The sequence below is a fragment of the Triticum dicoccoides genome, chromosome 4A (assembly GCF_002162155.2).
Source record: "Triticum dicoccoides isolate Atlit2015 ecotype Zavitan chromosome 4A, WEW_v2.0, whole genome shotgun sequence".
Lineage (NCBI taxonomy): Eukaryota > Viridiplantae > Streptophyta > Magnoliopsida > Poales > Poaceae > Triticum > Triticum dicoccoides.
Window position 1 is genome coordinate 683784412 of NC_041386.1, and position 12569 is coordinate 683796980.

The window sequence follows — 12569 nt, forward strand, 5'->3', positions numbered from 1 at the left end:
CCCCCCCTGTTATCTCGAGATTATCATGGAACTGCATAACTTCTTATGAGTTCTTCGTCAAGTACTACATACTCACCGATTAGGGCTCGAAGTTATTGAACACTCAAAGACACCGATAACTGAACCGAGTCCGCTCTACGGTTCGACAACTCTTCAGTAAGCTTCCATAAGTACGAGTTTGTACCCGATCACGCCATTCCTAGCCTGTTTGGCTATATCATTGTCGTGACGATCCTAACGGTGCTACCTGGTCCTTATTCTCGGAGCACCAATTTTCGACGATGAACTAACCTTACGTCGATCCTCATCTTCATATCATTTCGCCTTGAACAATAAGCTTGGTTTCGAGTTTGTGTTGTACCCTTGGTTCCAATAACCTTTCACTTCATCATTGTTTGACTTGATGTCATCGTCGATCGATTACATCTTCGTGAAATCTCTCGACAAATGTGTCGTGATCATCATCATCATTCCGAGCTCTTTCAGGAATTCAATTGAATTCATGATGGGTAATACCATCCTTGCCCCTCGATGATTCCTGTTCTCATCGACCACTTTATTGCCTTCCGTTCAACACAACTTGTTCGTGTTTTGTGTAAACCTTGAGATCACTGCTACCCAGCAGTTGATCTTCCTTACCTCGGAAGTATTACCATCTTTTTTTTGTCAAGAATGTGGTGAGAATTTCACCACCTCTTAATAATTCTTGATATCATAATACTTCTTGCCATCTTCGTTCATTCCTTGGTCCCCGTATTGTTTTCAACCGGAATACCGACAATGGAGCTATGACGTGTGAATTCAAAACTCCTAGCAACCCTATTGCTTTGAAGTGAATGGGCGATAGTTCATTCTAAGTCCTTCGCTAATTGAATCACCATTCTAACATTGGTCGTACAGCCCAACCCGTACTTCGGGCGCACCCTTCAACCAATGTTTAATTGTGTATGTCTTCCTCGAGCATACTTCCTTATATCATTTGATCTGACAAATGTTATCCCCTTGTGCACTTAATGGTGGAAATCCATCTTTTGGGAATCTCGGTGAATTGTCGTTGAGTTCACCAGACACCTCCTTGTCCTCTCCTTGGTTTAATGGTGGACTATTGCTTCAGAAACCCGCTCCCATAGTTCATTTCCCGAGAAGCTTGCAATGCCATTTCAACGATTTGTGTTGCGCCTTTTCTTCTCGGACATCCTGAGTCTCAGGTATCCTGACACCAATCGGATCTGAATCTCGGTCAGATATGATGGTTGGGACAACTTTCCAAGAGTTATGACGTTGATCCTTTGATGACCCGGTAACATGATGTCATGCCTAGCACCCCCCCCCCCGGCTGGAGGACCTATCATTATCGATTCCTTTTCAGCAAGGTTATCCATTCATCCATGAGGAAATTGTAAGACTTATTCTACAAGTTATTCTTGATGGATCCTTCGTGTTTCCAAAGTCTGATCTTCACCTGAAGACCATGTCACTGCTATCTCGAAGCATGTCAATGGTACTCCGATTTTCAACAGGCACGTTTGAAGCACGATGCTATATTTTAATTATCAATTATCCTAACACCGTTGTATGGGCAATGTCAGGAAAATTCTCTCCCCTACCTATAGAGTTTTCTACATTATATCCTGTCATGGATATCATGCTCTGCTTGTCCTTGGGAAGGATATACCCTTGAAATAGGTGTTTAAACACATTTTCCTTTCCATTGTTCTGCTTAAACTTGATAATCGTATTTTCCTTTCCATTGGTTGGTTTAACGTTTCTTGTGATCTATATGATATAAGCAGTAATACTTCCCTACTTATGTAAACACCTTGGTGTACAACCGTGTCAGTAAGACCCTGTTTCTCTTGTTGATAGCATTCCGATAACCACCGATGGACGGGAACCTTGCCTATTGGTCCGCCTCGTTCAACGAGCATGAAAATGGTTCTCTTCGTCCCTCGCCCTTGGTACCGACATTGCTGCCGACATAACTGACATGCTACTCTCTGACATGCCTTGCTATCGTGATTGTACAAGATGTCAGCCCCCCCCTTTCTACTTTTAACCCACATGGTGGGCCCATAACCCACAGGTCCCAGGAACGAAACCTGACTCTCCTGCACCCCTGTTACTAAAGCTAATCCTCATGCTTGGCTTCGTATGAAAGATCACGAGCCACCTTCCTAGTGATCTATTCTGGTATCAGACGCAATGCTTATTCCTGTTGCTCTGAACCCCATTCACACTCTGTTTTAGGCAATGAACAATTGCCTATCCGCTTGAAACTTCTTATCGCACCGTCTTACTTTGCTCTCGATGTGTTTCATTTGTTCAACTCGAGAGATACTCATATGTTCATACTTGGGAAACCCCCAGAAGATTTTCCCTTGTAACATCCTATCGTTGTAGAGCTGCCCCTTACCTATTCGTAAGTACGATGGAGATCCCGAAGAAAGGATGACAAATTGATCATGGTGACTTGAAGCAGTGAAATGAAGACATCAACGAAAGGGATCAACCTCTTCGAAAGGGAAGCCAAGACCGAGAAGACTCGTTAGGTTTTTCGCTACCAACACCTTCGCCCCTTACTCCACCGCTTAAATCTCGGGACGAGATTTCTTGTAGTGGAGGAGAATTGTGACGCCCGGGTAATTAAGCTACAGTGATTCCCCGCTAATGATGCCACGTCACCACGGTTACTGTGATAAACTCTCGATAGTTCAGAACCGAAACAAATTCAAAATTTAAATAAAAGAAAACAATAAAAGTTTTTAAAAATTAAAATAAAAATGTTCGGTGGTTGCCAAATATTACAAAGATAATTATGGTGTAAGGTTCACAATTTTATAAAATGCCTAAGTGTTTATAAATAAATAAAAACAGAAAAGAAAATAAAAAAAAAAGAAAAGGAAAGGAAAGGAAAAGTTTAATTAAATATAAAATAAAAATAAGTAAATAATAAAATAAATAAAAACAATAAATATAATTAATAAAATTAAAAATGATTTAATAAAATTAATTATTAAGTAATTAATTAATTAATTAATTAATTAATTAAGTTAATTAATCCTAATTAGATTAACCTAAACCCTAATTAATTTAATTAGAGAATGACAGGTGGGTCCCACTGGACCCACATGTCAGGGTTGACTCAGTCAACCCCTGTTGACTGCTGACGTCAGCATGACATCATGCTGACGTCATAAATACATTTTTTTCGAATTAATTAAATAAATAATTAAATTCCAAAATTATTAAAATCTTTTAAAAATCATATCTTTTAATCCGTAACTCGGATTAAAATATTTTCAACATGAAAGTTGCTCAGAACGACGAGACGAATCCGGATACGCAGTCCGTTCGTCCGCCACACACCCCTAACCTATCGAACTCGCAACTTTCCCCCTCCGGCTCCTCTGCCCGGAAACACGAAACACCGGGAATACTTTCCCGGATGTTTTCCCCCTTCACCGGTATCACCTACTACCGCGTTAGGGCACACCGAACACCGCGTATTGCCTTGTTATATTTTGTGATGCTTTGTTTGCTCTGTATTCATTATTTCTTCCCCCTCTTCTCTCCGGTAGACTACGAGACCGACGCTGCTGCTGACCAGTTCGACTACGGAGTTGACGACCCCTCTCTCTTGCCAGAGCAACCAGGCAAGCCCCCCCCCTTGATCACCAGATATCGCCTATTCTCCTCTATACTGCTTGCATTAGAGTAGTGTAGCATGTTACTGCTTTCGTTAATCCTAGTCTGATGCATAGCCTGACATTGTCGCTACATCTGTTGATACCTTACCTGCAATCCTAAATGCTTAGTATAGGATGCTAGTTTATCATCATTGGCCCTACATTCTTGTCAGTCTGCCTTGCTATACTATCGGGCCGTGATCACTTGGGAGGTGATCACGGGTATATACTATACATACATACATACTATACAGATGGTGACTAAAGTCGGGTCAGCTCATTGAGTACCCGCAAGTGATTCTGACGAGGGGGCTGAAAGGACAGGTGGCCCCATCCCGGTAGATGTGGGCCTGGGTTCCCGACGGCCCTCGACTGTTACTTTGTGGCGGAGCGACAGGGCAGGTTGAGACCACCTAGGAGACAGGTGGGCCTGGCCCTGTTCGGCATTCGCGGATACTTAACACGCTTAACGAGATCTTGGTATTTGATCTGAGTCTGGCTACGAGCCTATACGCACTAACCATCTACGTGGGAGTAGTTATGGGTATCCCGACGTCGTGGTATCAGCCGAAGCACTTCAGACGTCAGCGACGGAGCGGCGCGCGCCGGGTTGGACTGCGTTAACGCAACTTCCTTTGTAATGGAGGTTGCTAGGTCTGCTCACCGGCCGCGTACGCAACGTGCAGGTGTGCTCAGGGCGATGGGCCCAGACCCCTGCGCGCTTAGGTTTAGACCGGCGTGCTGGCCTCTCTGTTGAGCCTAGGTGGGGCTGCGACGTGTTGATCTTCCGAGGCCGGGCATGACCCAGGAAAGTGTGTCCGACCAAATGGGATCAAGCATGTTGGGTTATGTGGTGCACCCCTGCAGGGAAGTTAATCTATTCGAATAGCCGTGATCTTCGGTAACAGGATGACTTGGAGTTGTACCTTGACCTTATGACGACTAGAACCAGATACTTAATAAAACACACCCTTCCAAGTTCCACAGACAACCTGGTGATCGCTTTTCCGCAGGGCGACGAGGAGAGGATCGCCGGGTAGGATTATGCTATGCGATGCTACTGGAGATGCTGCTTGGAGATGCTACTTGAAGATGCTACTTGGAGGACTTCGACCTACCCTCTTCTGCCTGTTGCAAGACGAAGGTGACCAGAAGCGTAGTCTTCGATAAGACTAGCTATCCCCCTCTTATTCTGGCATTCTGCAGTTCAGTCCACTGATATGGCCTCCTTACACATATACCCATGCATATGTAGTGTAGTTCCTTGCTTGCGAGTACTTTGGATGAGTACTCACGGTTGCTTTCTCCCCCCTTTTTTTTCCCTTTTCCTTTCTTTCTGGTTGTCGCAACCAGATGCTGGAGTCCAGGAGCCAGACGCCACCGTCGACGACGACCCCTACTACACCGGAGGTGCCTACTTCTACGTGCTGCCCGCTGATGACGACCAGGAGTGACCTAGGAGGATCCCAGGCAGGAGGCCTGCTCCTCTTTCGATCTGTATCCCAGTTTGTGCTAGCCATCTTATGGCACCCTGTTTAACTTATGTCTGTACTCAGATATTGTTGCTTCCGCTGACTCGTCTATGATCGAGCACTTGTATTCGAGCCCTCGAGGCCCCTGGCTTGTATTATGATGCTTGTATGACTTATTCTATTTGTAGAGTTGTGTTGTGATATCTTCCCGTGAGTCCCTGATCTTGATCGTACACATTTGCGTGCATGATTAGTGTACGGTCAAATCGGGGGCGTCACACCATCGTGCCTGGCAGATCGAGCACAGCTTGCCGACCAGCTCGCCCGAGATCTCCGACGACAACCCTACAGTGGAGACGTGCTCCGACGATGACACCGTGCTTGTGCATGTTGGCTTGACTATGGAACAGGCGCAGGCACACAACGATGCCGCCATGGCGGATGAGGAGCAGCCTGCGCCGGCTCCTATGTCAGCGTTCTGGCAGGCGCAGGTGGGGCAGATGTACAACTAGGTCCTGCTTGAGCCACACCGGCTAGCGGAGGGCCAAATCTACGATGAGCACGCAAGCGAGGAGACCGTGGTCTCCATGGCCGCGGCGAACCCGATCTTTGTTGCGTACCGACGTGCGCTATACGAGGTCACAATTGCTCAACACAACGCTCGCAATGCAGAGCCGGCGCAGTTGGGCACGGGCGCTGCCGCACACGCGCTAACCACGTAGGCGGTCGAGGACGAGAACATCGTCATCCAACTTTCGGGGGTACATGTGGCAGGTGGAAGGTGATGGGCCGTCCACGTCCATCATCCACCTCACGTCCACCAGCACCGGCGGGACGGGTAGTTCGCGGACTCATCTGAGGACGAGTAGGGCACGGGAGGCGGCATGACATTGTGTCCCAAGTGGGCCGGTCCGTCTCCCATAGGTTTTAAACCCGCTGCTGCTCATGGACCGAATTGTAATGAGTGTGCTCCTGTTTATATGAAAATTCACCGTGTTTGCGTGACATTCGTCCGGTTTGTTGAAACAGTGTTTGAATCGTATGTGGGTAGTGTAGGATGGACGGCTCCTGCATCCGTGTCCGCGGACTCGTCCCCCTGTCCGGAACGGATGCGAAAGCATATTTGTGGGTCATCGTTGGAGATGCCCTCAGGCCCGGACTGAGGTAGTAAGTAGGAGTCTATTGTTTACAACTTAGTTTGCCAGAGACTTTCACTTCTCTAGACTTTAGTCTATTACCAAAACAAGAAATTCAGCAAAACTATTCTACATTCTAGCCTAGCAGTTAGCATAGGAAAACACAAGACGGACACACAGTACAGTACATGGACGGCCGAGTGCACACGCGACATGAAAGTGCTGCAACGTATTCGCCCAAAATTACTTTTTCACTGGAAACCATCAAAGCAAAGAAATAATTTTACTTCCTCCAAAGAACATACACTGCACCGCAATGAACAAAGCTGCATGTTGCTTTACTATTATATGCAAGGACAAGAAATTCAGTAGGAAACTTCGTATCCACTACCTACAACATGTGCAAAGTTGTAAGGTGCTTAATCGAATCGAAGCATTTCCAGTAGAAAAACATTTCTCTACGGTACCCGGGGTTGCAAGACTTTTCCATGGATTTCTTTACTAGAATGTGATAAGTCAAAGAAAAATTGTTGGAGACTTAGTTGTCACAATTTTGATAAAAATTAGGAAATAAAGTCAAGATAGACTGCCTAAAGTAACTACAATAATTTTCATGGTTGTAGCAATATTCGACAAAGAGTGGGCTCAAATTTCACTGTGTTAAGCCCGCTAGTAGTTTCTACTTATCTCCTTTTCTCTCTGAGCATGAAAGATTACCATCGGGCTTTCTTATATGTACATGCAAAGTAAATGATCTATCGGCTAAATACATCAATTTAATGCAAAACTTCAGAGATCAATACAATATATTCCTTTCTGCAAAAATAAATGAGGAAATATTGCTTGTCTAAAGGATCGATAAAGGTCCCATATGCTCTTCCTACCCAAGGACTAAAGTCATAACCAGCAGATTCTTACCAGTTATCAATCGGTGGACCAACGACTTCATATTACTACTTCTATAAAAGTAAGGCCCTGCTAACCAAAAGATGAATACCACATGCATCATTTGGCTTCTCTCCTTAGAGTTTTCCAGACCCATTTTGTGCATCAGCAGTTGTATCACTACGCATTAGAGATAGGAACATTGTTGGTATATCCATGAAAATCATTTGTCATATCCCTACGGATTAGAGATAGGAATATTGTTGGAATAGGCATAGAAGGCACCAGGAATCTTCCTTAGACGGTTTCAGGCCATGCAGGTACATGATTTAGCGGTTCAGCCATATAAGGCGCTGGAAATCGGCAATTTTTTTTTTGAACCGGGCGTGCCCCTTTCCATTTAAGATAAACGGAAATACAACAGTCTCCGTACAGCCAGGAAGTAAGGAAAGAAAGGCAGCGAGTTCAACGCACTGCCAGGAAACCCACTGAGCTTGCTGGAAATCGGCAATAGATTACTGATACAGTAACATGACGTGCCCAGCTTTCATGTCGTCTTCCTCTCCCTCCACTTGATAGCTCAGTTAACCAGAGTCAATCTGCTTCAATTGTGTGATAAATCCATCCTTTCAGGGCTGCTCCATCTCCTTAGAGAACAAAAAAATGTTTTCAACTCTTGCAAATTTCCAGGACTGAAAGATTAGTGTTGATATCTAGTTGTAAACTTTGTAGTATGGTAGTGAAAACATATATGCTAGAGCACTTGAATGCAAGCAATGGCACTATGACAGAAGTACATAGCTGAGCAAATTTTACACTAGAGATGCTAAAATCCCTGAACCAAATGGCTTGCACATTCAAGAATCATGGCATACTGATCTAGAGAACCAACAGTTCATGTCTTCTCATACATGCACAATCTTTCAGCATTCCAGTGGTGAAGACATTGTGATACTTAACCATGAAATGGTGAGATCACTAGGGATGTGACTAAATAATTAGTGGCGCAATGTTTCTCATTGGCAGGCGAGCTTCCAGCTACAAAAGACCTCACTGGGTGGCAGCTGAATCATTACTGTCCAATGGTTTACAAATACAGAAGACCTCCCAAAAGACATCTTCATCAGCTTGATTCAGATCCTCGGCATCAGCCGATGAGCTGCTGAACCACAACATCCATCGCCGGCGTCTGGCTAGCCGCTTCAGACGTGCAATGCGTTGCAACCGCTGAGAGCTTTGCAGCCTCTGTCCTCGAGAAAATGCCGCCAAGGTTGGCATCTGTCAGGCCTTTAATGTCGCTGGTAGTAGTTCCTACCTTCATTTTTTAGATGGCTCTCCTTCCTGTGATGACTTTTTTAACAAAGGGCACTCATAATGTAGCATCGAGGGATACAATCACAATGAGCACATCCGGCCTCTGCATAACTAAGATACACACATCCAACACTAACATGCACGCGCGCGCACACACACACACAAACACACAACGATCATATAAAACAAAAGCTATACCAAGTCAAAGAGAGAATTGACGAGATGAAAAGAACGATCGGTGATATACAAAAATGACCATCGCCATCACCTATCTTTTGATGGCATCATATGTTATCTCCTCCACTTTCCATGATTCCAACAACACAACACGACGTCGACTTTGACAAGGGAGGAAGGTCACATGCACCACCAAAATCCCGATTTTTGAACGCTTTGATGTTCCTCCTCTGTCCTCACAAGTGGCAGCCATTACCAAACTGCAAGAGACAACATGACAGCATGCCGCCACTACCTTTGCCGTCCTCGCACGTGGCAGCAGATTACGCTGGCTTGAAGGACATGGCCGCCGTCTTGCACCACCATTAGCGATGTTGATCACAAACTCAACAGTCCACGACCGCACAAGCTGTGATGTTGTTGGAGAGAGGGCGCTGGAAGATGGCGTTGTCGGCGAGGAGCTTGTGCAGAGACCTCAGTGTAATTTTTGCTATGTTTGTGGTGTTCTGTACTTTTGGTGTTGTTTTATAATAGATCTGAGATATTTTTTTAATGAAAAAAGCGATGGCTAAGATACTAAACAGTCAGGAAACCGAGACTTTGCCGGTTCTTTCAAAGGAATTCAAATCATTTGCATTGACATTGTATACTCCTGCTCTATGCAACGTGGAGACCAACCAAAAAAGCACGCTGCCCCCCCTTGATTCCACGGAGAAAGAAGCATCATGACGCCCGGCGCAAGGTCTGCAGAGTGATATGCTCCCAAATGTAGGACAGCCTATGAATCCACCACACACTTTCTACTTTCTGTACTGTGTCGCTGCAAGCTTCAACATATTGGATATCGGATTCGTATCGGTTTGACTTCGACATATCGGATGTAGGATATCTGGTGATTATCAAACGATATGTAGATATATAGGAGAAAACATGTCCAGTTATTTTTCATTATTCTTGTTCAAAACAATTGTTTTTCGTAGAACAAAATGTATGATGTTAATGCTTTGACATAACACTTTTAGATTCATTGTTTATAATTGTTAAGAAACTATTGAGGAAAGATTCACAAAATCCTTACACTATGATTAAAAACAGTACGACATATATGAATTTTATGAAAGATTGTGCATATATTTGAAAATAGATAATGAAGTTGTAAATCCATAATCTTATTTCACTGCTATCCTATAAAGAATTGTTTTCATCTACGCATCATTCTATATCGGTGGACATATCAGGCTAGATATCGGCCATATTTGATATTCCAGTCCATATCGGATGATATGTTTGAAAGTGATATTTGCAAAATAATATGTTATGTTTATTTCGGTGGAGCCCAAGAAGAGATATATCAGCCTATATATCAGGTGTCTCTGCTTATATTTAAAAGTTTGGTCACTGGTGGATGGACACGCACCAAAGGACATGATGTGCGTACCGTGGAACAGTACCGAGAGAAAGTATGAGTGCCTAGAGAGAGGGTGGCAGCCGACCAAAGAAGGGTCACCGGTCACCGTGGCTCCCCGGCTGCAAAGCGTGCGTGCGCTTGAAACTAATAGATTTCCGCCCTTTTTTTTTTGAAAAGGAGGAATACATCCGGCCTCTACATTAATCGATGCATGCAGTCATACTATTGAAAATCGAAACAATCTTAACATCCAAGTAAGCTCAAAATCCGAGCAAAAAAAGAAGAAAATAAGTATGCAAAGCGCCACATCTGGCAATAAAGCGCCACATCCAGCGATAAAGAACAGGCTATGATGCCTACACACCTAGCCTATTATTAACTTGCCATCCAAATCTGCTGAAGATAGCCCGTGTTACCGTCTCGTAGCGGTTGCACCCAATAACCGTAGGCCCCCTGTAGTCTACATGAGTGAGTAACCACCACATACGGATCCAGGTTGTAGCTCTGTAGATAACCTGTAAAAAATTGATGAATGGTGTACCAATAAAAATCATATCATTTCTAGTGTTCCATATAGCCCATAATAAAGCACATATCCCTATCCGAATATGTTTAGCTATGTGTATGTCTACTCTATTAAGCCATGTCCCAAATACCGTGTTTATGCTCATTGGAGGTTGGATGCTAAAAGCTATATGAATAGATCGTCATAACAATTTTGTAACTGGACACTCGAGAAGGAGGTGTTTAATCGTTTCGTTTGACCACAAAAACAGCACCTGGGGTTACCAACCCAAATCCTTTTCATCAAATTATCTTTGGTGAATATGACTTCTTTGTGGACGAACCACGTAAAAATCTTCATGCAGAATGGAACTTTAATCTTTCATATGTGCAAAGACCCCGACAATGGCCCAGAGTCAATTAACTCCAAATACATGGATTTCACAGAGAACAATCCATTTATGGTTAACTTCCAACTAATTTTATTCGTTTGGTCTGAAAGTTGAACATCCATCAACCTACGGACCTGGTGTAACCAAGCATTCCAACGTTCCCTACAAGAGATCTCCTAAATTGGATGTTAAGTGGTACTGAATTTAATACTGTGGCGACATAATCCTCCTTACCTTGCACAATATTATATGGGGAAGGGTATTAAAAAGCCAGAGATGTCTCCCCTAGCCATCTGTCCTCTCAGAATCAGTAGAGGTACCACTACCAATTAGGAACTTCACCCGCTGGAAGAAATTTACTTTTGTCTTCATTAACCCTTTTCAAAACGGTGAGTCCGTTGGCCTTGCATTCACCTGAGCCAAAGTCTTAGTATTTAAGTATTTATTCGGCAAGATTTGTATCCACATGCCTTCGGTCTCCGTAGATAGTCTGTATAGCCATTTGCTAAGCAAACATCTATTTTTAACTCTAAATTCTCGATCCCTAACACACCCTGCTCTTTTGATCTAGACATGATATCCAATCTAGCCAGTCTGTATTTCTTCTTGGCCTCATCGTTTTGCCAGAAGAATCGGGATCTGTAAAAGTATAATCTTTTCCATAGCCCCACCGGTATTTCAAAAAAGATAGGAGGAACATCGGCAAACTCGTCAAAACCGAGTTAATCAACACTAGCCATCCTCCGTAACACATTAGCTTGCCCTTCCAACGGTTTAATTTTTTTCAAATCTATCTTCTATAAATGTTCATTCTTTGTTCGTTAACCGTCTATGATGAATTGGGATCCCGAGATAACTAAAAGGTAAGGATCCCATTTCACAACCGAACAAGTTTATGTAATTGTCTTGTTCTTCTTTAGCTCTCCCAAAACAGAACAATTTGCTTTTATTGAAGTTGATTTTTATCCCAGACATTTGTTCAAAAAGGCATATAATAAGCTTCATATTCCTAGTTTTTGCAATATCGTCTTCCATGAAAATAACAGTATCATCTGCATATTGTAGGACGGAGACACCCCAATCTACAAGATGGGAAACGAGACCTCCTACTTGGCCACTCCTTTTAGCCCGACTAATGAGTACCGCCAACATATCCGCTACAATGTTGAACAGCACAGGAGACATGGAATCTTCCTGTTGTAACCCCTTACGTGTCTGGAAATAATGACCTGTGTCATCATTGACTATTATCCCGACATAAAGTACCTAGGTCACCGAGTCCACCTTGAAGAAAGACACTGTTATTAGATGATTAGGTGCGATTGTACAGGTGCTTCTTTTCAGTGTTGCTGTACTTACTTTCGCTGTTGGATTGCTTAAGAAAATCCATGAACGGGCAGAGCCTGCCATAGCCTGGGCCCATAACCATACATTTTCTCTCTTGGTTTTATGCACTTGGCGGCTGGAGTGGAAGATGACTACACTAGTTCATGCTAATTTCATTGTTGCAGCTCCTATTTTTATCAGTGTTAAATCAATAGTGTCAAGTTTGTCTCACTGCTTTGACATGTGTCAAGTTTGGAACAAACGTTTGC